The sequence below is a fragment of the Saccopteryx bilineata genome, chromosome 10, assembly GCF_036850765.1.
Source record: "Saccopteryx bilineata isolate mSacBil1 chromosome 10, mSacBil1_pri_phased_curated, whole genome shotgun sequence".
Taxonomy (NCBI): Eukaryota; Metazoa; Chordata; class Mammalia; order Chiroptera; family Emballonuridae; genus Saccopteryx; species Saccopteryx bilineata.
The window spans coordinates 73,878,976-73,904,647 of record NC_089499.1 but is presented as its reverse complement, the minus strand read 5'-3'; the positions used below and the strand labels follow the sequence as shown (position 1 = coordinate 73,904,647).

Below are 25,672 nucleotides of genomic sequence, written 5' to 3'. Positions count from 1 at the left end.
TGGGCAGAAAGCAAAGATGAAATGTCATCATATGGTGACAGTTTAGGAAGACCATAATCACTATCAGTGATCTTCTAAATATCTGTTATCTACTGAGGGCTGGGTTCTTTGCTAGGTATTTTCACATTTGATCCACACAATAAGAATGCATTATTACTTCTATTTCACCTTTGTGGTCAATGAAGCTTAAAAATGCTTAATAATTTGACCAAAAGCAGAAAGCAAAACCCAGATTTAAACTCAGAATGTCTGTTCTTTTGATATTAGACCTTAGCTCAGCTCAAGAATATATGATGCTATAGAATGTAAATGTCTTCTCCCCTTGACTATTTTCCTTGTCATCCTTTCTTCAACAGGTAAAGCTATAATGATTCATGTGGGCACCTGACCCACAATCCCCTCACTTCCATTTTTGGGAGGCATTGCTAGCTGCCAACAATGCTCTTTTCTGAAGAAACTGGACTGAGCCTCCAAATCCTTCTCCACTTAGCATTACAAAGCAGTCAGTCTCAACCAACTGACCATAATTCACAGTAAAAATCTATTTGACATCTCTTCCTCAACACTTTGTTAATGACTTAATTAATAACATACTATAATTTGTTTCATTTGTTTGCTACCCTTTTAGTTTTAGCTGTAAGACTTCAGTGACAGGACCATTCCACTTCCTAAATGCAGACACATGGATGCAGTCTACCACACAGCACAGTCGGCACCCTGTAAAAGTTTTGTTGGATTGAATTTAACTAACATGTTTAGTGTAAACCTATTTACCAAATGATAAACATGTTATTCGTTAATAATTACAATGACTACCATTTATTAAGCATTTACTATATTAAGCAGTTTACGTATATTAATTTATTTAACTAAACAATGATCCCGTGAGAGGAGAAGAAAGATGGCAGCGGAGTAGGCGGACGCACAGATGCCCAGCTCTCACCACCAAACTGGAATACAAATCATTTTAGGAAAAATCAGCATGAAAAACCAACTCTGAACTAGGAGAACAGCTCTCAAAAACCAAGGAGCAAAGAAGAAGCCACAACAAACCTGGTAGAGAGCACCTGAATCTCCCCTGCTTACAAGAATGGAGGGGGGTGAGGCTGAGAGCCCAGAGGGGATCTCACGCAAAGGAAAAGAGCAGAAACTACTGCTCACAGCCACTTACCTGGCAACCAGGGAGCAAGGTGTGTTGAAAAGAGCAGCTTATCTCCCAAGTGGAAAGGAAAGAGAGAGGGACAGGCTGTGAGGGGCTAAGGAATGAAGGAGACGACCTAAAAAAGCTGACTCATCCGTGCTGGAGGAGGCCATAGCTGGGGGAGGGACTGAAACTTTCAAAAAACAGAGCTGAATTGCTTCCGGATCAGAGATCTCCAGACATCTCTCCAGCTCCAATCAGCGCAACAAGACACAGCTGAAAACAAGAAGTAGAGAGGAGGGGCAGTAACTCAGAGATCTGAGATACACTTCACCCTACTGAAGCTGAGAAAACACCCTGCCCCCAGAAAGATTAGTTGGTGAAAGATGCCTTCAGAGTCTCAGGTAACACCCATCACATTCCTGGATACAGTTTCAAGGAAGCCCCCTGCTGAGATCAGTAAACAAGACTATCACCTGTTAAGAAAACAAACAAATCAAGACTTCAAAGCTGCACAAATACAAAAGTGGATTACAAATAATAGCTGATATCAACCTAAGAAGACCTAGACATAACACAACTGAAAACGGGAGGCAGACAACACCAAGCCTAGACTCAACCAACTCTACAAATAAAACACACAAAAACAGAAAATGAGAAGACAAAGAAGTGCAATCCAAATGAAAGCACAAGAGACACCTTCAGGAGATAAACTGAGTGATATGGAAATAATCAAACTTCCAGCTGCGGAGTTCAAAGTAATGATTGTAAGGATGCTTAGGGATCTTAGAAAAACAATGGATGGTCATTATGAACACCTAAATAAAGAAATAGCAAGTATAAAAAAAGAATCAGTCGGAGATGACAAATACAATATCAAAAATAAAGACAACAATGGAAGGAAATAAAAACAGGATAGATAGAGCTAAGGATCGAATCAGTGAGTTGGAGGACAACTGGAATGAAGGCATGAAAGCAGAGAAGAAAAGAGAAAAGAGACTCAAAAAGTCTGAGGAAACTCTTAAGAGAGCTCTGTGACAACATGAAGAGAAATAACATCCGCATCATAGGGGTTCCTGAAGAAGAAGAAAAAGAACAAGGAATAGAGACTTTGTTCAATCATATCATAGCTGAAAACTTCCCTAAATTAATGCAAGAGAAACTCTCACAAGTCCAAGAAGCACAAAGGACTCCATTAAAGAGAAACCCAAAGAAACCTACACCAAGACACATCATAATTAAAATACCAAAGCTAAGCGATAAAGAGAAAATATTAAAAGCTGCAAGAGAAAAAAAAGTTATCACCTATAAAGGAGCCCCCATAAGGATGACATCTGACTTCTCAACAGAAACACTTGAGGCCAGGAGGGAATGGCAAGAAATATTCAAAGTAATGCAGAACAAGAACGTACAACCAAGACTACTTTATCCAGCAACGCTATCGTTTAAAATCGAAGGAGAAATAAAAAGCTTCCCAGACAAAAAACAACTCAAGGAATTCATTACAACCAAACCAATGCTGCAGGCAATGTTAAGGGGCCTGTTGTAAACAGATCAAAGTGGGAAAAGAATATAGTAAAAGAGAAATACACCTTTAAAGAAAAAAAATGGCAATAAACAACTACATATCAATAATAACCTTAAATGTAAATGGATTAAATGATCCAATCAAAAGACATAGGGTAGCTGCGTGGATAAGAAAACAGGACCCGTACATATGCTGTCTACAAGAGACACACCTTTGAACAAAAGATACACAAAGATTGAAGGTAAAAGGATGGAAAAAAAACATTTCATGCAAATGGAAATGAAAAAAAAGCTGGGGTAGCAATACTTGTATCAGACAAATTGGACTTTAAAACAAAGGATATAGTAAGAGATAAAGAAGGCCACTACATAATGATAAAGGGAGTAATCCAACAGGATGATATAACTATTATAAATATCTATGCACCTAATATAGGAGCACCCAAATATATAAAGCAGACTTTGATGTATTTAAAGGGCAAGATCAATAGCAATACTATAATAGTAGGGGATTTCAATACCCCACTAACATCACTAGATAGATCCTCAAGAAAGAAAATTAACAAAGAAACAGTAGACTTATTGGAAACACTAGATCAACTTGATTTAATAGATATCTTCAGAACCTTTCACCCTAAAACAGCAGAATATACATTCTTTTCAAGTGCTCATGGTACATTCTCTAGGATAGACCACATGATAGGGCACAAAAGTGCTCTCAACAAATTTAAGAAGATGGAAATCATATCAAGCACTTTCTCTGATCACAATGGCATGACACTAGAAATGAACCACAACAGAAAAGCTAAAAATTCTCAAACACATGGAAACTAAATAGCAGGTTGTTAAATAACGAATGCATTAAGAATGAGGTCAAAGAAGAAATAAAAAAATTCCTAGAAACGAATGACAATGAGCATACAACAACTCAAAATTTATGAGACACAGCAAAAGCAGTACTGAGAGGGAGTTCATAGCACTACAGGCACACTTTCAGAAGCTAGAAAAAGCTCAAATAAACAACTTAACACTGCATCTAAAAGAATTAGAAAAAGAACAGCAAGTAAAGCCCAAATGCAGTAGAAGGAAGGAAATAATAAAGATCAGAGAAGAAATAAATGACATAGAGGCTAAAGAAACAATACAGAGGATCAATGAAACTAGGAGCTGGTTCTTTGAAAAGGTAAACAAGATTGATGAACCTTTAACTAGACTCAACAAGAAAAAGAGAGAGAGGACTCAAATAAATAAAATCAGAAATGAGAGAGGAGAAATAACAACTGACACACAGAAATACAAAATATTGTAAGAAAATACTATGAAGAACTGTATACCAAAAAACTAGACAACCTAGATGAAATGGACAAATTCCTTGAAACATACAATCTTTCAAAAATCAATCTGGAAGAATCAGAAAACCTAAACAGACCGATTACACCAAATGAGATCGAAACAGTTATCAAAAAACTCCCAACAAAGAAAAGTCTGGGGCCTGATGGCTTCACAATGGAATTCTACCAAACATTCAAAGAAGAACTAACTTCTATCCTTCTCAAACTATTTCAAAAAATTCAAGAGGGAGGAAGACTTCCAAGCTCCTTTTATGAGGCGAGCATAATTCTGATTCCAAAACCAGGCAAAGACAACACAAAGAAAGAAAATTATAGGCCAATATCTCTGATGAATATAGATGCTAAAATCCTCAACAAAATATTAGCAAACCGGATCCAACAATATGTGGAAAAAATCATACACCATGATCAAGTGGGATTTATTCTGGGGAGGCAAGGCTGGTACAATATTCACAAATCAATCAATGTGATTCATCACATAAACAAAAGGAAGGAGAAAAACCACATGATAATTTCAATAGACGCAGAAAAAGCATTTGATAAAATCCAGCACCCGTTCATGATCAAAACTCTCAGCAAAGTGGGAATACAGGGAACATACCTCAACATGATAAAAGCCATCTATGACAAACCCACAGCCAACATCATACTCAATGGGCAAAAATTAAAACCAATCCCCTTAAGATCAGGAACAAGGCAGGTGTGCCCCCTTTCACCACTCATTTAACATAGTCCTGGAAGTCCTAGCCACAGCAATCAGACAAGAAGAAGAAATAAAAGGCATTCAAGTTGGAAAAGAAGAAGTAAAACTATCATTATTTGAAGATGATATGATATTGTATATAGAAAACCCTAAAGTCTCAGTCAAAAAACTACTGGATCTGATAAATGAATTCAGCAAAGTGGCAGGATATAAAATCAATACTCAGAAATCAGAGGCATTTTTATATGCCAACAATGAACAGTCAGAAAGAGAAATTAAGAAAACAATCCCCTTCACAATTAACACTAAAAAAATAAAGTACCTAGGAGTAAACTTAACCAAGGAGACTAAAGACTTGTACTCGGAAAATTACAAAGCATTGATAAAAGAAATCAAGGAAGATACAAACAAGTGGAAGCATATACCGTGCTCATGGTTAGGAAGAATAAACATCATTAAAATGTCTATATTACCCAAAGCAATCTATAAATTCAATGCAATACCAATTAAAATACCAATGACATACTTCAAAGATATAGACCACATATTCCAAAAATTTATATGGAACCAAAAAAGAACATGAATAGCCTCAGCAATCTTAAAAAAGAAGAATAAAGTGGGAGGTATCACACTTCTTGATATCAAGTTATAGTACAAGGCCTTTGTACTCAAAACAGCCTGGTACTGGCATAAGAACAGGCATATAGATCAATGGAACAGAACTGAGAACCCAGAAATAAACCCAGACTTTTATGGACAACTGATACTTGACAAAGGAGGTAAGGAAATACAATGGAGTAAAGACAGCCTCTTTAACAAATGGTGTTGGGAAAATTGGACAGCTACCTGCAAAAAAATGAAACTAGATCACCAGCTTACACCACTCACAAAAATAAACTCAAAATGTATAAAAGACTTAAAAGTAGGCCGTGAAACCATAAGCATCTTAGAAGAAAACATAGGCAGTAAGCTCTCCGACATCTTTCGGAGCAATATATTTGCTGATTTATCTCCACGGGGAAGTGAAATAAAAGACAGGATAAACAAATGGGACTATATCAAACTAAAAAGCTTTTGCACAGACAAAGACAACAAGAACAGAATAAAAAGACAAACTACACAATGGGAGAACATATTTGACAAAACGTCTAATAAGGGGTTAATAACCAAAATTTATAAAGAACTTGTAAAGCTCAACACCAGGAAGACAAACAATCCAATCCAAAAATGCGCAAAGGAAATGAATCGACATTTCTCCAAAGAGGACATACAGATGGCCAATAGGCATATGAAAAAATGCTCAACATCACTAATCAGTAGAGAAATGCAAATTAAAACCACAATGAGATATCACCTCACACCAGTCAGAATGGCACTTATCAACAAAACAACACAGAATAAGTGCTGGCAAGGATGTGGAGAAAAGGGAACCCTTCTGCACTGCTGGTGGGAATGCAGACTGGTGCAGCCACTGTGGAAAACAGTATGGAGATTCCTCAAAAAATTGAAAATCGAACTGCCTTTTGACCCAGCTATCCCACTTTTAGGAATATACCCCAAGAACACCATAGAACAGCTCCAAAAGGAGAAATGCACCCCCATGTTTGTGGCAGCATTGTTCACAATAGCGAAGATCTGGAAACAGCCCAAGTGTCTGTCAGAGGATGAGTGGATTAAAAAGCTTTGGTACATATATACTATGGAATATTACTCAGCCATAAGAAATGATGACATCGGATCATTTACAATAACATGGATGGACCTTGATAACATTATACGGAGTGAAATAAGTAAATCAGAAAAAAACTAAGAACTATATGAATCCATACATAAAGGGACATAAAAATGAGACTCAGAGACATGAACAAGAATGTGATGGCAACAGGGGTGGTGGTTGAGGGGAGAGGGTATGGGGCAAAGAAGGAGAGAGGGGTTAGGGGAGGGGAGGGGCACAAAGAAAACGAGATAGAAAGTGACAGAAGACAATTTGACTTTCGGGGAGGGGTATACAGTACAATGAAATGTCAAAATAATCTAGAGATATTTTCTCTCAACATATGTACCCTGATTTATCAATGTCACTGCATTAAATTTAATAAAGAAATTAAAAAAAAAAAGAGGGGCTTTGAAAAAGGAGATCCACTTAAAGTGGACCTGTCTTTTTAGCCCTTCCCCCATAAAAAAAAAAAATGATCCCGTGAGATATTGTATCCTCATTTTATAAATGATGATACTGAAATCCAGAGAGATTAATGATATCAATGATTTGTACAAGGTCACAGGTCCCAACTCAAATATTTTGAATCCCAAATCCACCTTCTGGTTTTTTGTTGTTGTTGTTGTTGTTTTTGTATTTTTCTGAAGTTAGAAGTGGAGAGGCAATCAAATAGACTCCCACATGCGCCTGACTGGGATCCACCCAGCATGCCCACCTGGGGGCAATGCTCTGCCCATCTAGGGTATTGCTCTGTTGTGGCCGGAGCCATTCTAGCACCTGAGGCAGAGGCCATGGAGCTGTCAGTGCCCAGGCCAACTTTGCGCCTATGGAGCCATGGCTGTGGGAGGGAAAGAGAGAGATAGAAAGAAAGGAGAGGGGGAAGGGTGGAGAAGCAGATGGGCGCTTCTCCTGTGTGCCCTGGCCGGGAATCAAACCTGGGACTTCTACATGCCATGCCGACGCTCTACTGCTGAGCCAACTGGCCAGGGCCCAAATCCACATTCTCTCTCTCTGTCTCTCTCTGTCTCTCTCTCAGACACACACACACACACACACACACACACACACACACACACACATATACACACACACGCGCGCTTGTGAATTAACAGATGAGAAATGAATAAAGGTCCTGAAGGAGTCTCTCATTACTGGCCAGTGTGACAGGTGCAGTGAGGTCCACAGATGAATAAGCCACATTCCCCATCATCAGGGTGTTGTTCACAGTTTAGTGGGGAGACAGCCACATAATGACAATGAGGCTGTCATTGAGAGAAGCAGGTGATGCCATGGTTGAATTAGAAGGACACACAGCTTTGCTTATTCTAATGTGGTGAGAAGATTTATCTGGGAGCAAGGGAAGGAAAGGAGAACCGTAGGAGAAGAATGTGCCACACTGCGTTCCTAAGTCTAAACCCAGCCATTCCAGGGAATGCTCATGGACTTCAAAGTCCTCAGCATGTACCTTTTATCCCTTTCAAAATGATTTGAGACTTTCCAAATAGAACCCCAGGAGGTCTGCTCTGGAACTCCAGAGTTCCAGGTGCTGAGCCTACCATTATACATACATACTTCCTCCACCAACACATGGAAGTATTCTATTGAGTTATTATTTTAATGCAGTGATTGATCATGGTTGCTGAAGAGGATCATAAGTTTTTGAGGATTTTAGGGTATCTTCTACATACCCTGAGAGTCCAACTTCTGAAATCAATGAATGCTTTGCAAGCATGTTCTTTCAGAACTGAAACCTTTAAAAAGAGGCACATAACTTCCCAGTTTCCTATAAAAGACATTATTCAAGTGTCCTCAAGTGACAAATGGTCTAATAATCTGCAAAAACGTGTTCCTTACACTCTGAGGTCAGCTCTGTTTTCCTTAAGAGTTTTTACTCACACAAGTACCATCTGGAGCCCACATCCTCTATCTTAAGCTTCAAATAAATCCTGATTTACCTCCATAATGTTTGCCAAGAATCTGCTTGCTAGAAAAATGACCAGTTTCTCCTCTTTGAGGCACGCCTTTCCAATCTATGACACCTAAGAGGCCCTTAATAAATGACTGACCAAGGGGATACTCTTTACGATGCTGTAGAAGAGAACTGTTGGGAACAAAGGATGGGGCACTGCAGCTAAATCTGTGTGTGTGTGTGTGTGTGTGCATGTGTGTGGTGTATGCATGTGTGTGTGTGTGTGTGTGTGTGTATGCATGTAGTAGGGGCAGTTTGGCAAGATGACACGGTTTTGATTTAGCTGGAGCATCCTAATCTGAGTTAAAGCTGCATGTGTTAACATTCTGACTTAACACTGCTGAAATTGCTATGCCAAACATCTTTTCAGCTCTCAGGATTTGTAAATCTGGGGTACATTTTGATCTGATGATGTATGTGTACAGAAGAAGAATGGATGGATGCTTAAAGATGGCCTTCAAATCCTGAAGGGATCACGTGCTATGTGTTCCTTGAAAAGCCTGAGAAATGCTTTTGTTGGATCTGCCCCATAGTGTGCCTGTGGCATGTTTGTGGCTAACACCTTGCAAAGTGGAAAGGCGGCTTTGTTGCAAATACTTTCTCTCTGGGATAAAAACCAAGGCGCATATAGGATTTCAATAATACTTCCAAGGTGTTGGGTCCAATGCACTCTGGAAAATGCCTTAACTGTTTGAGTTAAGCCCTTGAGAAAGCAAAGGAAACTAATCCAGCTCCTTTTAAAATATATTTTATTGAATTTATTGGGATGAAATTGGTTTAAAAAATTATATAGGTTTCAAGTATACAATTTTATAACACATCATCTTTATATTGTATAGTGTTCCCCACCCCAAGTCCAGTCTCCTTCCATCACCATTTATCCCTTTCTACCCTCCTCTACCTCCCCCACCCCCTTTCCCTCTGGCAATCACCATATTGTCGTCTGTGTCTATGAGGTTTTTTTTTCTTTTGCTTTGTCCCTTCACCTTTTACATCCAGATCCTCAACCCCCGCCCCTCTGACAGCTGTCAGTCTGTTCTCTATATATGAATCTGTTTCTATTTTGCTTTTTATTAGATTCCACATGTGAATGAATCATATGTTACCTGTCTCTCTCTGCCTTATTTCACTTAGCATAATGCTCTCCAAGTCCATCCATGCTTGCAAAGGGTAAAATTTCCTTATTTTTTGCAGTCAGTAGTATTCCATAGTGTAAATAAATGTCCTACAGCTCTTTCATCCACTCATCTACTGATGGTCACTTGGGCTGCTTCCAAATCTTAGCTATTGTAAATAATGCTGTAGTGAACATAGGGTCTATGTATTTTTTCGAATTAGTGTTTTGGGTTTCTTTGGATATATTCCCAGAAGTAGGATTACTGGGTTGAAAGGCAATTCCATTTTTACATTTTTTTAAGGTGACTCCATACTATTTTCTGCAGTGTCTGTACCAGTATGCATTTTTATCAACAGTGCACAAGGGTTCCCTTTTCTCCAAATTCTTGCCTACACTTGCTTTTTGCTGATTTATTTATAATAGTCATTCTGACAGATGTAAGGTGCTCATTGTGGTTTTAATTTGCATTTCTCTGATGATTAGTGACATTGAGCATCTTTTCATGTCTATTGGCCATCTGTATATCCTCTTTGGAGTGACTATTAAAGCCCTTTGCCCCTTTTTAAATTGGATTGTTTGTTTTTTGTGGTGTTGATTTTTTATGTTCTTTAAAACTTTTGGATATTAACCTCTTATCAGATGGATTATTGGGGAATATGTTTTTCCATTCAATGTTTTGTCTTTTTATTTTGTTGATGATTTTCTTTGCTGTGCATATAATTTTTAGTTTGATGTAGTCCCATTTGTTTATTTTTTCTTGTTTTCCTTACCTTAGGCAATATATCAGAAAAAAATGTTGCTATAATAAATGTCATAGATTTAACTGCCTATGTTTTCTTCCAGAATTTTTATGGTTTTGAGTCTAACATTTAAGTCTTTAATCCATTTTGAGTTTATTTTTGTGTATGGTATAAGAAGGTGATCTAGTTTCATTTTTTTTGCATGTATCTATCCAATTTTCTCAATGCCATTTATTGAATAGACTATCTTTACCACATTATATGTACTTGTCTCCTTTGCCAAACATTAATTGACTATAAAGTCATGGGTTTATTTCTGATGTCTCCATTCTATCTATTGATCTATATGCCTGTTTCTAAGCCAGTGCCATGTTATTTTGATTACTATGACCTTGTAGTATAGTTTGATATCAGGTAACATGATTTCTCCAACTTTGTTCTTCTTTGTCAAGATTACTGTGGCCATTTGGGGTATTTTGTCGTTCCATATAAAGTTTTGGAATATTTGTTTTAGTTCTACGAAATATGCCATTGGTATTTGGATAGGAATTGCACTGAATCTATAGATATCTTTGGGTAGTATGGACATATTAATGATGTTACTTCTTTCTGTGAACACAGTATATGCTTGCACTTAGTTATATCTTCTTCAATTTCTTTCTTCAGTCTTTATGTCTTTGGTTAAATTTATTTCTAGGTATTTTATTTATTTATTTTGATGCAATTGTAAATGGGATTGTTTTCTTAGTTTTCCTTTATGATAGTTCATAATTTCTGTATGAAATGCAATTGATTTCTAGATATTTATTTTGTATCCTGCTATTTTACTGAATTCATTTATCAATTCTAGTAGGTTTTTGGTGGAATCTTTTTTTTTAGTTTATTTATTTATTTATTTATTTATTTTAGAGAGAAGGGAGAGAGAGAGAGAGAGAGAGAGAGAGAGAGAGAGAGAGAAGGGGGGAGGAGCAGGAAGCATCAACTCCCATATGTGCCTTGACCAGGCAAGCCCAGGGTTTTGAACTGGCAACCTCAGCATTCCAGATCGACGCTTTATCCACTGCGCCACCATAGGACAGGCAGTTTTTGGTGGAATCTTGAGGGATCCCTATATACTGTATCATGTTGTCTGCAAATAATGACAGTTTTACTTTATCTTTTCCAATTTAGATGCATTTTATTTTTTCTTCTTTTCTGATTGCTTTGCCTAGGACTTCCAGTACTATGTTGAATTGAATGACAGTGGTGAAAGTAGACATCCCTGTTTTGTTCCCTGTCTTAAGGGAAATGTATGTAGTTTTTTCCCATTGAGTATGATGTTGACTGTGAGTTTGTCATATACGGCTTATATATTATGTTGAGGTGTGTTTCCTCTACTCCCACTCTGCTGAGAGTTTGTAGCATAAGTGAGTGCTGGATTTATTCAAATGAATTTTCTAAATCTATTCATATAATCATATGGTTTTTCTCTTTCATTTTGTTTATGTGCTTTATCATATTTATTGATTTGAGGATATTGTATCCCTGGAATTAGTCCCACTTGATTTTGGTGTATGATCTTTTTAATATGTTGTTGATGAAGTTTGCTAATATTTTGCTGAAAAATTTAGTATCTAAATTTATCAGAATTATTGGCCTATAATTTTTTCATTGTAGTGTCTTTATCTGGTTTTGTAATTAGAAAAATGCTGGGCTTGTAAAGTAAGCTTAAGAGTCTTCCCTCCTCTTGAACTTTTTGGAATAGTTTAAAAGAATAGATATTAGTTCTTCTTTGAATTTTTGGTAAAATTCACCTGTGAAGCCATCTGGTCCAGGATTTTTATTTGCTGGAAGTTTTTAAAAATTTTTTTTTTATTACTGCTTCAGTTTCACTGGGTTGTAATCTATCTTTCCAGATTCTCTGATCCTTCCTGATTTAGTCTTGGAAGATTGTATGTTTCTAGAAATTTATTCATTTTGTCTTGATTGTACAATTTGTTAGAATATAGTTCATAATATTTTCTTTTTCTTTTTTTTAAATTTTATTTATTTTTTTAGAAAGGAGAGAGAGAGGGAGAGAAGAGAGAGACAGAGAGAGAGAAGGGGGAGGAGCAGGAAGCATCAACTCCCATATGTGCCTTGACCAGACAAGCCCAGGGTTTCGAACTGGCGACCTCAGCATTTCCAGATCGATGCTTTATCCACTGCGCCACCACAGGTCAGGCCAGTATTTTCTTAAAATACTTTGTGTTTCTTTGGTATCAGTTGTTACTATTCCTCTTTCATTTCTAATTTTATTTATTTGGGTCCTCTCTCTCTTTCTTTCTCTCTTTTTTTATGAGACTTACTAAAGGTTTGTCAATCTTGTTCATCTTTTCAAAGAACCAGTTCTTGGTTTCATTGATCTTTTGTATTGTTTTTAAACTCTATTTTCTTGATTTCTGCTCTTGTCTTTATTATTTCCTTTTTTCTACACACTTTGGGCTTTGTTTGTTTTCTAGTTTTTTTTTTTTTAGTGTAAAATTAGATTGTTTATTTGAAATTTTTCTTGTTCTTGAGGTAGCCCTGTAATGCAATGAATTTCCTTCTCAGGACTGCTTTCGCTGTGTCCCATAAATTTTAGGGTTGTTGTGTTCTCATTTTCATTTGTTTCAAGATGTCTTTTGATTTCTTCCTTGATCTCATTGTTACCCATTCATTATTTAGTAACATGTTATTTAGTCTCTATGCCCTTATGTGTTTTTCAGTTTTTATCTTGTGATTTATTTCTAGTTTTATACCATTATTGTCAGAGAAGATGCTTGATGAGATTTCAGTCTTTTTAAGTTTATTGATAATTTTTTATGTTCTAACATGTGGTCTATCCTAGAAAATGTTTCATCTACATTTGAAAAGAATGAATATTCTTCTATTTTGCAGTGAAATGATCCAAAGATATCAATTAAATCCATCTCATCTTGTGTGTCATTTAAGGCTGCTGATTACTTTTTGATTTTCTGTCTGGAAGATCTATTCATTGATATCAATGGAGTTTTTAAAGTCTCTTACTATGACTATATTACTGTCTATTTCTTCCTTTATGTTCATCAATATTTGCTTTATATATTTAGATGCTCCCATGTTGGGTGCATACATGTTTATAATGGTCATATCCTCTTGTTGGATTGCTCCCTTTCATCATTATATAGTGTCCTTCTTTGTCTCTTGCTATAGCTTATGTTTTAAAGTCAATATTTTCAGATATAGCCTGACCTGTAGTGGCGCAGTGGATAAAGCATCGACCTGGAAATGCTGAGGTCGCCGGTTCAAAACCCTGGGCTTGCCTGGTCAAGGCACATATGGGAGTTGATGCTTCCAGCTCCTCCCCCCCTTCTCTCTCTCTGTCTCTCCTCTCTCTCTCTCTCTATGTCTCTCCCTCTCCTCTCTAAAAATGAATAAATAAAATTAATTAATTAATTAATTAAAAAATATATTTTCAGATATAAGTATTGCTACTCCAGCTTTTTTCCTTTCTATTTGCATGAAATACCTTTTTCCACCTCTTTACTTTTATTCTATGCATATCTTTAATTCTGAGGTGGGTCTCTTGTAGACAGCATATATATGGGTCTTATTTTGTTATCCATTCAGCTACCCTATGTCTTTTGATTGGAGTATTTAAGTCACTTATATTTAAGTATTTATTGATAAGTATGTATTTAAGGCCATTTTAATATTTTAGTTATGTTCCTCTGTTTCTTGTTCTCCTTCTTCTTCCCTTCTTCTTCTTCTTCTTCTTCTTCATTTTCTTCTGCTTCTCAAAGAAGGCCTTTTAATATTTCTTGTAATACTGTTTTAGTGTAACAAACTTCTCTAGCTTTTTATTGCCTGAGAAGCTCTTTATTTCTCTTCAGTTTTAGATGATAGCCTTGCTGGGTAAAGTAGTGTTGGTTGTAAGTCCTTGCTGTTCAAAACTTTGAACATTTCAAATCCCTTCTGGCCTGAAATGTTTCTGTTGAGAAATCACTTGACAGTCTTATGGTAGCTCCCTATCATATGGCAGCAAGAGAAATACAGAAGGTAACTATCTTTCTATTTCTACATTTAAAATTTTTATATAGGATGATGTCAGAGAAATGGTGCTGTAAGAGGCGATACTGATTAATCTCCCCAAAAATTCAACAAGATCTTCAACCAGAGACAGAAAAATCTATCCTTGGAGCCTCCAGAAGTTCCACACTAAATGCGAAGGTATGATTGAGCGAAAAATTGACTAAATATATAATCAACCCTGAAGGAAATAGGAAGAAGAAACACTTCACCTTCCTCACTAACCTAAATACAGGCTGCTTTCACTGGGAACTGAGAGTATAGGAACTAAGGTGGGCATAGGGTGTGAATAGAACCAAACTACGGCACAAATGTCCAAACCAGGCTGTGGCACGGACATCCAAGCCAAGGAAAAACTGTGCTTGTGGCAACCTAGTCAACACAAACTAACACTTGCGCCAAACCCAGACAAAGAAAGGAACTTGAGACAGCCATCCGCCCCGATCTCCTGGTTGGCGTGCGCAGATAGTGGGTGAGAGGTTCCTCCTAGAGCTCCGGGAGTGGGCGCCCGTGTTCCTGGACAGAGGGGCAGGGTCAGAAGCCTTTCTGTGGGCTGAAAGTGGAATCTTGGGGTTGCCCCTTTGCCCTGAAAAAGCGGTGCACGGGGAGTGAATGGGAGTGAAATTCCCTACGCTCGAACTTCTCTGTGTGGGTGGGGTGCCTCACCTGGAGTGAGAGGCAGCCGGCCTGATATCCTGGTTGGCATGAGCAGGGAGTGGGTGAGAGATTCCCCCGGGAGTGGGTGCCCGTGTTCCCGGACAGAGGGGCAGAGTCAGAGGCCTTTCTGTGGGCTGAAACTAGAGTCTTGACGTCACCCCTGCGCCCCAAAAAGCAGCATGCGGGGAGTGAGTGGGAGCAAAATTTTCTACGCTGGAACTTTACCGTGCGGGCGGGGTGCCTCACCGGGAGTGAGAGGTGGCCGGCCTGATCTCCTGGTCCGCGAGCGCAGATACTGGGTGAGAGATTCCTCCAGGAATAGGCGCCTGTGTTCCTGGACAGAGGGGCAGAGTCAGAGGTCTTTGTGTGGGCCAAAGCCCTGCCTGATTATACTAGCGGCTCTGACTGATTGAGCCTTACCCAGAGCCCTGCACTGAGTGGGAATAGAGTGGGGATTTGCCAGCTCTTTGAGCCTCTTACTCTCCAGGCAGAAGCAGCAGCAACCCCATAGCTGAATGATCAGGCTACTAATTCAGGAAGGAAAGACTAGGAGAGAGGCTCCAGGAATATGGACTCTCTCATTGGTGGAGCCTGCAAATGCTAATGAGCCTCGACTGCCAACAAGACTGAAGCCCAATATATGACATCGCCATAGAGACTTATCAACTGCAAACCTCTACCTAAGTGTGCCACAGGGGCAGAACCCGGGGTACAGAGTCACTGACCAGGAAGAGGGAGAGAAAAGTAAAAGCAAGAAGATAACCTCTAAAAATCAAGAATAATCCACAGACTTTATAACCTATCCCACCTTATATTTGTGCATTTGTTTCTCTTATCTTCTTGTCTTGATTATTTTCTTCCTCTGCCAATTTGGTCGTTTAATTCTCTGCCAGTCTTACTCTCTCCTCTCCTTGAACTACATTACCCATAGTGTTACATCTCCCATTATCTTTTCTTTCTTCTTCCTTTCTCTCTATGAGGGTTGCACTCCAAAACCATTAACTCTCTCTTTCTCTCTCTCCTTTTCTTCTTTTTTTCTTCTTTTTTCTCTCTTTAATTCTTTTTTTCTCCCTCTATATTAGTTTCTTCTTTTGTCCTTTACTTTTCCTCTTATTTATTCCTCAATCATGAACAAATGACTTTATCTGGGACTCAAATTTTTCTTTGTGGCACTTTGGGGTTTTTTTACTTCACTTTTTAAACTCACTAGCAGTGCTCCCAACCCTTGCTCTCTATTTTATCTAGTTCTTGCTCCACTAAATACAATACTAATTTTTAAATTTTCCCCCCATTTTTCCTGTTTCCCTCTTATTCCTCACATCATATCTCTTAGTCAACCATCACCTAAAAGCAAATCATTTTATTCTTGACCCAAATTTTTTCCTTTTTTGCATTTTGTGGGTCCATACCCCCTTTGTTGCCCCTTTATCACTTCTCCCCAACTCAGGCCCTCCCTCCATTATAGGTAGTTTTTGTTCTATTTAGCACAATATAATTCACAGTTACCACAAGATTTTCTCAAGAAGGAGGAGAGAGGAGAGGAGAGGGAAAAAAAAAAGGAGGGGAAGAATAATAATTTTGTTATTTCTTCCTTTTAATTTTTATTTTTAACTTTTTATTCTTTATTAATTCTCATAATACTATCAACAAAACCACCCTCAGCTTCCATTAAGGAAAAAGAAATCGAATATCATGGATACAAAAGACAGAGAGGTAGCACAGATAGGTGAGAAAAATCTATGGAGAAAAAATTTAATATTTTGGAAACCTTGGAGTTAAATGTCAGAGAATTTAAAATAGAAATCCTAAAAATACTCAGAGATATACAAGAAAACACAGAAAGGCAATTTAGGGATCTCAGAAAACAACTCAATAAACACAAAGAATATATGTCCAAGGAAATTGAAACTATAAAAACAAATCAAACAGAGATGAAAATCTCCATTCACAAGCTGAAAAATGAGTGAACAAGTTTAGCTAATAGAACAGGCCAGATAGAATGTAGGATTAGTGAAATAGAAGAGAAGCAACTTGAGGCACAACAGAGAGAAGAATAAAGAGACTCAAAAAATTTAAAAAAAAAAATGAGAAAGCCCTACAGGAATTGTCTGACTCCATCAAAAAGAATAACATAAGAATAATAGGTATATCAGAGGGAGAAGAGAGAGAAAATGGAATGGAGATCATACTCAAACAAATAATAGATGAGAACTTCCTAAGCCTGTGGAAAGAACTAAAGCCTCAAATTCAAGAAGCAAACAGAACTCCGAGTTTTCTTAACCCCAACAAACCTACTCCAAGGCACATCATAATGAAATTGGCACAAACCAACAATAAAGAAAAAATTCTCAAGGCAGCCAGGGAAAAGAAGAATACAACATATAAAGGAAGGCCCATTAGATTATCATCAGATTTCTCAGCAGAAACTCTACAAGCTAGAAGAGAGTGGACCCCAATATTTAAAGTCCTGAAAGAGAGGAACTTTTAGCCACGAGTACTATACCCATCAAAGCTATCCTTCAAATACGAAGGAGAAATAAAAATATTCAGTGATAAAGATGAGGGAATTTATCATCAGAAAACCCTCACTCCAGGAATTACTAAAGGGGGTTTTCCAACCAGATACAAAGAACAAAACAAAACCACAAGTAAAAGCTCGAACAAGAACACAATAAAACCAAATTTAAACTGTGACACCAACAAAAAAAATGGGGGGGGGGAGAGGACAGAGATTAACAGTAGCAAAGGACGATGGAGTGCAAAAGTACTCACAAGATAGTGCACTACAATGAACAGAGTAGGAACCCTTTTCATTACTTAATGGTAACCACCATTGAAAAAACCACCACAGAAACACATATTTAAAAAAGATAGCAACAGAGGAAAGATGTATGAAATACAACCAAACAAAAAAAAAGATAGAAAAACTAAAAAGAAGAATCAAACAAGACACAAAACTAACAGAAAGCAATGTATAAAATAGCAATAGGGAACTCACAAGTGTCAATAATTACACTAAATGTAAACGGATTAAACTCACCAATAAAAACGCACAGAGTAGCAGAATGGATTAAAAAATAAAATCCAACTGTATGCTGCCTACAAGAAACTCATCTAAGCAACAAGGATAAAAACAAATTCAAAGTGAAAGGCTGGAAAACAATACTTCAAGCAAATAACATCCAAAAAAAAGCAGGCATAGCAATACTCATATCTGATAATGCTGACTACAAGACAGCAAAAAGACTCAGAGACAAAAATGGTCATTTCATAATGATTAAGGGGACACTGAATCAAGAAGACACAACAATTTTTAATATATATGCACCAAACCAAGGAGCACCAAAATATATAAGACAGCCACTTATTGACCTTAAAACAAAAACTGACAAAAATACAATCATACTTGGAGACCTCAATACACTGCTGACGGCTCTAGATCGGTCATCCAAACAGAGAATTAATAAAGATATATTGGCCTTAAACAAAACACTAGAGCACCTGGATATGATAGACATCTACAGGACATTTCATCTCAAAGTGAGAGAGTATACATTTTTCTTCAGTGTACATGGAACATTCTCAAGAATTGACCATATGTTGGGCCACAAAAACAACATCAGCAAATTCAGAAAAATTGAAGTTGTACCAAGCATACTTTCTGATCATAAAGCCTTGAAACTAGAATTCAACTGCAAAAAAGAGGAAAAAACACCCACAAAAATGTGGAAACTAAACAACATACTTTTAAAAAATGAATGAGTCAAAGAAGAAATAAGCACAGAGATCAAAAGATATGTACAGACAAATGAAAATGACAATATGACATATCAGAATCTATGGGATGCAGCAAAAGCAGTGATAAGAGGGAAGTTCATATCACTTCAGGCATATATGAACAAACAAGAGAGAGCCCAAGTGAACCACTTAACTTCACACTTAAGAAACTGGAAGAGAAGAACAAAGACAACCCAAAACCAGCCAAAGAAAGGAGATAATAAAAATCAGAGCAGAAATAAATGAAATAGAGAACAGAAAAAGTATAGAAAAAATTAATAGAACAAGGAGCTGGTTCTTTGAAAAGATCAACAAAATTGACAAACCCTTGGCAAGACTTACCAGGAAAGAAGAGAAAGAACTCATATAAACAAAATCCAAAATGAAAGAGGAGAAATCACCACGGACATCATAGATATACAAAGAATTATTGTAGAATACTATGAAAAACTTTATGCCACTAAATTCAACAATCTAGAAGAAATGGATAAATTCCTAGAACAATACGACCTTCCTAGACTGAGTCAAGAAGAAGCAGAAAACCTAAACAGACCAATTAGTAGGTAAGAAATAGAAAAAACTATTAAAAACCTCCCCAAAAGTAAAAGTCCAGGCCCAGACGGTTATACTAACGAATTTAATCAAACATTCAAGAAGACTTGGTTCCTATTCTACTCAAAGTCTTCCAAAAAATTGAAGAAGAAGAAATATTTCTAAACACAGTTTATGAGGCCAACATAACCCTCATACCAAAACCGGGCAAGGACGGCACAAAAAAAGAAAACTACAGACCAATATCTTTAATGAATACAGATGCTAAAATTCTAAACAAAATACTAGCAAATCAAATACAACAACATATTAAAAAAAATAATACATCACGATCAAGTGGGATCCATCCAGAATCTCAAGGATGGTTCAACATACGTAAAATGGTTAACGTAATACACCATATCAACAAAACAAAGAACAAAAACCACATGATCTTATCAATAGACGCAGAAAAGGCTTTTGATAAAAAACAACACAATTTTATGTTTAAGACTCTGAACAAAATGGGTATAGAAGGAAAATATCTCAACATGATAAAGGCCATATATGATAAACTATCAGCTAACATCATATTAAATGTTGGCACAAAATTGAAGGCTTTCCCCTTAAATCATGAACAAGACAGGTTAATCCACTCTCTCCACTCTTATTTAATGTGATGCTAGAGGTTCTAGCCAGAGAGCAATCAGACAAGACAAAGAAATAAAAGGCATCCATATCGAAAAAGAAGAAGTAAAGGTATCAGTTTTTGCAGATGATATGATCCTATACATCGAAAACCCCAAAGAATCTACAGGAAGACTACTAGAAACAATAAGCCAATACAGTAAGGTCGCAGGATACAAAATTAACATACAAAAGTCCATAGCCTTTCTATATGCCAACAATGAAACATTTGAGAACGAACTAAAAAAAATAGTCCCTTCATGATTGCAACCAAAAAAAAAAAAAATACCTAGGAATAAACATAACAAAGAATGTAACGTAATATACCATATCAACAAAACAAAGAACAAAAACCACATGATCTTATCAATAGATGCAGAAAAGGTAGTCGATAAAATACAACACAATTTTATGTTTAAGACTCTGAACAAAATGGGTATAGAAGGAAAATATCTCAACATGAGGACTTATGTAATGAAAACTACAAAGCATTGTTAAGGGAAATCAAAAAAGATACAATGAGATGGAAGAATATTCCTTGTTCTTGGATAGGAAGAATAGATATAATCAAGATGACCATATTACCCAAGCAATATACAAATTGAATGCAATTCCTATCAAAATTCCAATGACATTTTTTAAAGAAATGGAACAAAAAATCATCAGATTCATATGGAACTATAAAAAACCCTGAATAGCCAAAGCAATCCTAAAGAAAAAGAACGAAGCTGGGGGCATTACAATACCTGACTTCAAACTATATTATAGGGCCACGATAATCAAAACAGCATGATATTGGCAGAAAAATAGACACTCAGACCAATGGAACAGAATGGAAAGTCCAGAAATAAAACCACATATATATTGTCAAATAATTTTTGATAAAGAGGCCAACAACACACAATGGAGAAAAGAAAGCCTCTTCAACAAATGGTGCTGGGAAAACTGGAAAGCCACATGCAAAAGAATGAAACTCGACTGCAGTTTGTCTCCATGTACTAAAATTAATTCAAAATGGATCAAAGACCTAAATATAAGACCTGAATCAATAAAGTACATAGAAGAAGACATTGGTTCTAAACTCATGGACCTTGGTTTTAAATTTTAAAGAGCATTTTATGAATTTGACTCCAAAGGCAAGGGAAGTGAAGGCAAAAATAAATGAATGGGACTACATCAGACTAAGAAGTTTTTGCTCAGCAAGAGAAACTGACAACAAAATAAACAGACAGCCAACTAAATGGGAAATGATATTTTCAAACAGCAGCTCAGATAAGGGCCTAATATCCAAAATATACAAAGAACTCATAAAACTCAACAACAAACAAACAATTCAATAAAAAAATGGGAAGAGGACATGAACAAACACTTCTCTCAGGAAGAAATACAAATGGCCAACAGATATATGAAAAGATGTTCATCTTCAGTAGTTATTAGAGAAATGCAAATCAAAACTGCAATGAGATACCACCTCACACCTGTTCGATTAGCTATTATCAACAAGACAGGTAATAGCGAATGTTGGAGAGGCTGTGGAGAAAAAGAAACCCTCATTCACTGTTGGTGGGAATGTAAAGTAGTACAACCATTATGGAAGAAAGTATGGTGGTTCCTCAAAAAACTGAAAATAGAACTACCTTATGACCCAGCAATCCCTCTACTGGATATATACCCCAAAAACTCAGAAACATTGATACGTAAAGACACATGCAGCCCCATGTTCATTGCAGCATTGTTCACAGTGGCCAAGACATGGAAACAACCAAAAAACCCTTCAATAGAAGACTGGATAAAGAAGATGTGACACATATACACTATGGAATACTACTCAGCCATAAGAAATGATGACAATGGATCATTTACAACAAAATGGTGTGATCTTGATAACATTATACGAAGTGAAATAAGTAAATCAGAAAAAAACAAGAACTGCATTATTCCATACATAGGTGGGACATAAAATTGAGACTAAGAGACATTGATAAGAGTGTGGTGGTTACAGGGGGGGGGGAGGGGAGGGAGAGGAAAAGGTGGAGGGGGAGGGGCACAAAGAAAACCAGATAGAAGGTGACGGAGGACAATCTGACTTTGGGTGATGGGTATGCAACGTAATTGATTGACAAGATAACCCGGACATGTTTTCGTTGAATATATGTACCCTGATTTATTGATGTCACATTAGTAAAATTAATAAAATAAAAAATAAAATAAATATTTTATATTTATTTTTTAGTGAGAGAAGGGGAGGCAGAGACAGACTCTTGCATGCACCCCAACCAGATTCCACCCAGCAAGTCCATTAAGGGGTGATGCTCTGCCCATCTGGGGCACGTGCTCCATTACAACTTGAGCCATTTTTTATCACCTGAGATGGAGGTCATGGAGCCATCCTCAGTGCCTGGCGCCATCTCACTCTAATCAAGCCATGAATGAAGGAAAGGAAGAGAAGAGAGAAGAAATAAAGATAGAGAAATAAGCAAGAGGGGCAGGGGTGGAGAAGCAGATGAGTGCTTCTTCTGTGTACCCTGACCAGGAATTGAGCCTGGGACTTCCACACACTAGGCTGATGTTCTACCACTGAACCAATCGGCCAGGGACTTTCTCTTGCTACTTTTAAGATTCTCTCTTTATGCCTGATTAGGCAGTGCTGCAGTAGATGCAGGGTTGGACTGGGATGCCTAGGACCCAGGTTCAGAGCTTCTAGGTCGCTGGCTTGAACACAGGCTCATCCAGTTTGAGAACAGGCCCATAAGCTTAAGCATGAGGTCACTGGCTCAAGTGTGGGATCATAGACATGACCCCATGATCACTAGCTTGAGCCCAAAGTTTGCTGACTTGAAGCCCAAGGTCGCTAGCTTCAGCCCAAGGTCACAGGCTTGATCAAAGGGTCACTCACTCTGCTGTAGCCCCCCAGTCAAGGCACATATGAGAAAGCAATCAATGAACAACTAAGGTGCCGCAATAAAGAACTGATGCTTCTCATCTCTCTCCCTTCTTGTCTGTCTGTCCATATTTGTCCCTCTCTCTGAAACTCTCTCTGTCTCAGTAAAAAAAAAAAAAAAAAAAAAAAAAAAATCTCTTTTTGTCTTTACTCTTTTCCATTTTAACTATGCTATGTCTTCATGTGGGCCTCTTTGGGTTCATATTGTTTGGGACTCCGTATTTTCTCAACATGTGGTTTTTTTTTTTATTTCCTTCACCTGTTATGGAAGTTTTGGTCACTATTTCTTCAAATACTTCTCAAACCCTTGCTCTCTCTCTTCTCCTTCTGATACCCCAGATGCAGGTATTATTATGCTTCAAATTCTCTCAGTTTTCTTAAACTATCCTCATTTTTAAAAATTCTTTTTGTGCCTGAGCTGTGGAGGCACATTGGATAAAGGGTCGACCTGGAACACTGAGTTCACTGGCTAGAAACCCTGGGCTTGCCTGGTCAAGGCACATGTGGGAGTTGATGCTTCTTGCTCCTTCCCCTTCTCTCTCTCTTTCCCTCCCTTCTCTAAAATATAAATTTAAAAGAAAATCTTAATAAAAAAAGGAAAAGAATTCTTTTTGCTGCTCTGTTTTTTTCTACCTTGTCTTCTAACCTGCTGATTCAATCCTAAGCTTCACTTAACCCAGTGATCCCCAACCTTTTTTGGACCACGGACCGGTTTAATGTCAGAAAATATTTTCACGGACCAGCCTTTAGGGTGGAATGGATAAATGCACAAAATAAAATTATGCGATTGGTGTAAAAACTGTGGTTTTTTAAATATAATTGTCGAACTTAAGAGACAAGAGTGAGTCTTAGATGGATGTAACAGAGGGAATCTGGTCATTTTTAAAAAATAAAATATCATTCAGACTTTAATATAAATAAAACGGAAATAATGTAAGTTATTTATTCTTTTTCTGCAGACTGGTACCAAATGGCCCATGGACCAGTACTGGTCCGTGGCTTGGGGGTTGGGGACCACTGATTTAACCTAGTGTTTATTCCTTCTAGTATATTCTTCATTTCAAATACTGCATTCTTTATTTCTGATTTGTCCTTTTTTATGATTTCTATGTCTTTTCTCATACTGTTGAGTATTGTTATAACCATTGCTTTGAACTTTATATCTGATAAACTGTTTGCCTTCATTTTATTTATCTCTTTTTCTGGATAATTCTTTTGCGTTTTCACTTAGGGCATGTTTCTTTGTCTCCCCATTTTGGCTATTTATTTTTGTTTGTTTATGTATTAGATAGGTCTGCTATGACTACCAATCTTGGTGGATGGCCTTATGTATTAGATGCTGGTGTCCAGGAATGTAGTCTACTTGATTACCTGAGCTAGGTGCTCTATGAATGTCCCTTGTGTGGGTTATGTGGGCCTTCCTATTGTAATTGAGTTTTTTGTTTTTATAAATAAATTTTTATTAATTTTAATGGGGTGATATCAATAAGTCAGGGTACATATATTCAAAGAAAACATGTCCAGGTTATCTTGTCCTTCAATTATGTTGCATACCCATCACCCAAAATCAGATTGTCCTCTGTCACCTTCTATCTAGTTTTCTTTGTGCCTCTCCTCCTCCCTTTCCCCTCTCCCTCCTTCCCCCCCCCCATAACCACCACACTTTTGTCCATGTCTCTTAGTCCCACCAATGTATGGAATCATGCAGTTCTTGGTTTTTTCTGATTTACTTAGTTCACTCCGTATAATGTTATCAAGATCCCACCATTTTGCTGTAAATGTTCCGATGTCATCATTTCTTATGGCTGAGTAGCATACCGTAGTGTGTATGTGCCACATCTTCTTTATCCAGTCTTCTATTTTTTTTTTTTACAGTGGTTAAAGCCTTTAAACAAACTCTTGGCCAAATACAACAACAATCCATAAAAGAGTAGTGTCCTTAACATGTTCACCAAGTCCAAGTTGGCACCAACACCATTCCAGATCCCTGCGAATGCAACCCAACCCCAGTTCAGTCCGTTAGGAGCTATCACAAGGAGCAGGTGTCCAGGAAAAGTCCACATCCAGGAAAAGTCTGCATGGCACTGAAATTGGTGTCACAATTCTATACTTTGCAGCTCACATCCAAGTCCCAATGACCGCTGCTTCTAGCTGGTAATGATTCAGGTAGACTGGAAAAGCATCTGCAGCATGCGTGGAGATGGAGCTTCTGTTCTCCTCTGCCTAGAGAGATGAGACCAGGGTGCTTTTCCCTGGAGCTCTGCAACTGTGGCATGGTAAAGAGAACCTTGGGATACACTAAACTGGATGGCAAAGGTAGATTCATAATAGAAGTTGGCAAAAGGGGGAAAGAGAGCTCTAAAGTAGGAGTAGGTCCCAGCCTGAAATATGAGTGGGGCACTGAGGTAGGAGGAATAAAGGAAACACTATATATTAAATAAAGCAGCAGAAAAATGGGACTATCAACACCCACAACAGAGATCTTTGAGGGAAGAATAAAAAACCTGACTATTCAGTCAAGTCATAGTTAAGCGGCCCTTGTGCAAATGAGATCAGTTTACCTGCTTCTTGGAAGAAATACTCTAGGCTCATCGACAGTGTCATAGATGGGGCCGACGGCCCTGGGCACCTTCAGCCTTCAGTGGCAAACCCCAGCATTCTGGGCAAGGTTAGGTCATAGGTGGCTGGAGCAGGGCTGGAAGAGACTGAACCCTCCCTTAAGAAGTGAGGGGGAAGCCTACCTTC

General features: G+C 37.6%; 1 long non-coding RNA gene across 1 annotated transcript in view; it reads left to right on the top strand.

Moving 5' to 3' along the window:
* The first annotated feature begins 12,325 nt into the window (after positions 1-12,325).
* Positions 12,326-25,672, top strand: part of LOC136314094 (uncharacterized) — a 29,813-nt gene continuing 16,466 nt past the window's right edge. The window contains exons 1-2 of the long non-coding RNA XR_010727273.1: positions 12,326-12,463; positions 14,346-14,475. This is a non-coding gene — a long non-coding RNA (uncharacterized lncRNA). The remainder of the gene's footprint in view (positions 12,464-14,345; positions 14,476-25,672) is intronic.